This window comes from Molossus molossus, unplaced genomic scaffold, assembly GCF_014108415.1.
Source record: "Molossus molossus isolate mMolMol1 unplaced genomic scaffold, mMolMol1.p scaffold_m16_p_14, whole genome shotgun sequence".
Lineage (NCBI taxonomy): Eukaryota > Metazoa > Chordata > Mammalia > Chiroptera > Molossidae > Molossus > Molossus molossus.
Genome location: NW_023425349.1, coordinates 27,784,775 through 27,789,173, shown reverse-complemented (window position 1 = coordinate 27,789,173; position 4,399 = coordinate 27,784,775). Strand labels below are relative to the sequence as shown.

General features: G+C 34.5%; 1 non-coding gene across 1 annotated transcript; it reads right to left on the bottom strand.

Moving 5' to 3' along the window:
- Positions 1-2,921: 2,921 nt before the first annotated feature.
- LOC118630378 lies at positions 2,922-3,086 on the bottom strand. The gene has a single exon (XR_004959614.1). It is a non-coding gene; the product is annotated as a U1 spliceosomal RNA (small nuclear RNA).
- Between the last annotated feature and the right edge of the window lie 1,313 nt (positions 3,087-4,399).

Here is a 4,399-nt window from a genome sequence, read left to right as displayed (position 1 = left end):
AAGAGACCAGACCCACCATTGGGAAACAGATATTAAAGCTATTTAACAACACCAAAGGAATCAGCAATTTCATGGGAGTGGATTTTAGAAAAGAAGAAATTGCCTTGGATTAGTTGTTTGAAGTTACTCTCCAGTGCAATGCTCTGCTCCTATCCCTGAGTTTTCAGTAATATCTTGTTAAATGTGATGGTATACACAGGTCTGTGGGAGGAAACCGAGAGGAAGTTCTGTGTTTGTGATGAGTGGTGTCATAGTGGTGGCAAGAGCCTGGACACCTTATAGGTAGTATTAGGTCTGTGTGGATGACTGGGAGTGGGCTGGACAGGGGTTGTGGACAGAGCAGGGTGGCACCCAGAGTCAGGTGATACTGGGTTGCAGACGACTGTACAGATTCATGTGTTCAAGTATGTGAAATAGCAAACTCTTTCCTTTCTCTGTAATTACTAGAAATTTAAATACTAGATAGGAAAGGGGATTTTTGAAATGGGACCTAAATCCTGCTATCCTACTAAAGAATTATGAATATCAAAGACTTCAAGTTTGGATGATAATGAGACTTCACTTATACCTATTATCTGATGATTCTGGATTAATTTATGTTAAGAAATTATAGTTGTGAATTGAGTTACTAATGTACATTTGATATTTGGAGCAAGCATTTAATGTGTTGCCTATAATCTTGGTGCTGAATTAAAAAGAACAGGCACATTGACCAAAATTATCCAGATTAGCTTTCCCATTGTCACAAATTTACAAGTTTTATTTTATTTTATTTTTTTATGTCTTGTTCATGAGGCCTGACAATGTTTAATTTTATTCAAGTCCTATACTTCAGAAAAAGAATAATGGTTAAGACATCTCTCCACTTTTTGTTGTTGTTCTGGAAAAGGGCTAACTGCAAAATCCTCCTTCATGCAATATAACTTCGACAAGACCACCTCCACTCTTCCCCGGATTCCCTTGTTCACCTGCCTCCACCTCCTCAGGCGCCTTTCCTTTGCTTTTTTCTAAGTAAATTAATGCAACAGTCTGAATGAAAAAAAATCTTCTTAACTGTCTAGTGCATCTCGTCTTTAGCAGTCCTTTACTTGTAGAATATAAACAAATAAATTTTAAAAATATTCTATTTCCCACAAATTGTATTAATTCTCAACCATATATAATATTCATTCTGGTAGATACAAAAGAAAAGCATTTCCCCATCTGGAGTCAGATTATCTACAAAAAACTTGTGTAATCTCTACATATATTAAAATAATATTCAATCATATGAAAAATGTTAATGATAAATTTAGAAAGTTTGATAGCAGGCAACACAGCAGTACACACTCTATGTGATTGAAAATGTGCATGGAATCTAATGAACACAATAAACTAATGAACAAAATAGATCCAGAGACATGAAAGTAGGGAACAGACTGAGGAACCTCAGAGAGAAGCGGGGAAGGGGGGCAGGAAGAGATAATTCAAACAATTTATATGCATATATTCATAACCAATGGACACAGACAACAGTGCAGTGAACGTGGGGGGGGGCAAGAGATGGAGGGTGTCAATGGGGGAGAAAAGAAGGGACATCTGTAATACTTTCAACAATAAAGGTGAATTTAAAATAAAAAAAAAAAAAATGAAATTTTTAAAAATGTACATGCATTTTCACAGACATATAGATGCATACAGGTCCATATGGATGCATATAGGCATAAATAAATGCATACACACAGACAGACACAAAGAAAAAAACAAACTGAAAATGATATATGTTTAAATGCAAACAGTGATGAGTTTAAATGTGTATGTCCAATTTTTCTAACTTTATGCAAGTGAGAAAAAGAATAAGTGATATGGAAATATATTTGAAAATGAATTATGTATATCATTATATCTACTATAGGTCAGAATAAATTATTGTAATTTCTTCTCTTTTACATGAGCATTCAATATTATTTCTATGCCTAACATCTACGCCTAATTATTTCAATGCCTAAAGTCATGGGTAGTACTTTTTCAAAAAGAGTAGGTTTTAAATGTAATATTATCTAGAGTTGACTAGGAAATTATTTTAATGGAATTGTAGGGTTAAAAATTTACATTTTAAAGAAGCAAGACAATATAAGGATGCAGAGTAAAGCTACATTACTTAACTCATTGCTGAGTTCAGACACTGTGAAATCTTCTACATTAAGTATCTTTATTCACCAGAATTCTAGTTTTATTTATATTTCTACAAATAATGATACTGAGGCTTTAAGTATTAAAGTAGGTATCTATCAAAAAACTAATATTTGATGTTGGAATCCTAACTCAGAACCAGCTGATTCATGAGTCTATACTCCTCCCATTATATCATGCTGCTAACATTACACATTGTGGAGCTAATATAAATAATTATGTTAATAAAAACTACCAGATTATCTAAAGTTCTATATTAAAATGGATTTTCATGTCTTCCTTTATTACCCAATGTATGATTTACACTGAATATTACAAAAATATTTCCGACTATATGAAGCATTATATCTTAGAAACTTCTCCAGGAGTTCTTTGTTTTAATTGGTTTCGAATAGATTAAGTGGTTTAATAATGTTGAACTAGTCTGAGATTTACACTGAAAATATATAATGCATAAATAACAGACATTTAAACTAAGTGTCACACTATTATACATATAGAAATTAGCATATAATATATGTTGTAAGGTATTGATTTTATATGGAATTTTATATTAGAAGAAAATTTAGTAAACAAAAGCAAAAATCAATTTTAATATGTCATCAACTCTTTATTTCATTTCTCTAGGGAAAAGACTAGTTTGGGCAAGTGTGAAGCCAATATCTACTTTTAGTCACACTAATTTTTAAAATTAAATTTAGCATACATATAATATATAAAATCTTTATTTCTAACATATCAATTTTTTTCAGGGTAGAGCTTGAACACTGTCCCCCACTACCACAAATTATGCAGTCGAGTTTCCCACATTTGGGGACGTCACAGGGGTCAGTTATCTATGGAGCGCAATGGATAAACCTCGCCCTGGGAAAACCACCTTCGTGACCACAGTATCTCCCCTGCCTGGTAAGTATATCAATATGTTTATTTGTATAAAATGTTTAGTATCAAGTCTGATTAAATTAGAAACATGTAAGTATATTTTCCCATTTTGATAATTAATTTTTAAAATTAGAACTTGACTCAAATAAATTTTGAAAACCAAGATGATCATCTTAGGAAATGCCTGTGAAAATGAAAACTATATTGAACATACTTGTAGAAGGAAATGTGCTCTTTCACATTGGATATGTTCAGGATCATCTTTTTAGATTTAATCACTCAAGTGTTAGTGTGTGCAATGCACAAGTGGACTGGCAGAAGGCAGCCAAAGCCGTAATGTATGTGGGATGCAACATACATTAGGCTATCATTTCCTTTGACTGAATGTCTGTTCTTCAACCCCTAAAATGCAACTTAATAACCTTTCACATGTAAGAGAAAAGTGTCAGCACTTGAGATGTGGGTAGAAGAAAATTCTGTGACTGGACGAATCAGCCTTATGGAGAGTCATTTTTGGACACTAATTTATGGCTCATCGTCATTTGTCATCCTCTGACTATGTTGTGACCTATTCAAAGGCTTCATGTAAACGTTATTTACTGCTTTGCTGTAGATCACTCACGGACGTAAGGGCTACATCAGAGGTTGTAAAACGTCTGTGACAGTGCCATCTGCTAATGGCATCATTTAACCTAAGCTTAACATTTGCACACTCCATCAACCGAGGGGAATGATTAAATAAATTCCTTCTGTACAAAACTACAAGCTCCTGGGCCAAATACCTCACTAATAAACAACCCCAACCACCCCCACAGACTAACTCAAGAAAATGTGAAGGCCAGGGACAAAAGCCAAAATTGAAGGACTCTTTTTAAGATCATATACCTGGGCCTATTACTTGTTTGAGGCTCTATTAATACAAACGTGAGTGGAGGGTCAGCAGTGAGGTGAGGGCAATGTACCAAGAAACGGAAAAGTCCTCGTGCTACCGACTCTTTGCAGGAACTACTCATTTTTCCTACAGCAGAGAAGGGTCTCAATGACTACTTCTCTCTTCTGGGGGTGCTTTAGAAGAGGAAATATTACTAGAGTATCAAAGAGAAACAAGGATCTAGGAATTTTGCTTTTCTGGTCCATCCACCCCGGACATTGATCTGGGTGGAAAGTTGGGCTAGAGTGCCCTCTGATGTCCTTTCCACTGATTACTCAAGTACTGCTCAGCTCTTAAACTCAAAAGCACAAAAAATCTTCCGATTTGTGAATTGGAAAGATTTTCAACAGAGTAATAAAGACCAAACTAAAACCACCAATTATTTATTTTTCCTTCCTGAAAGGGAAATTGTCA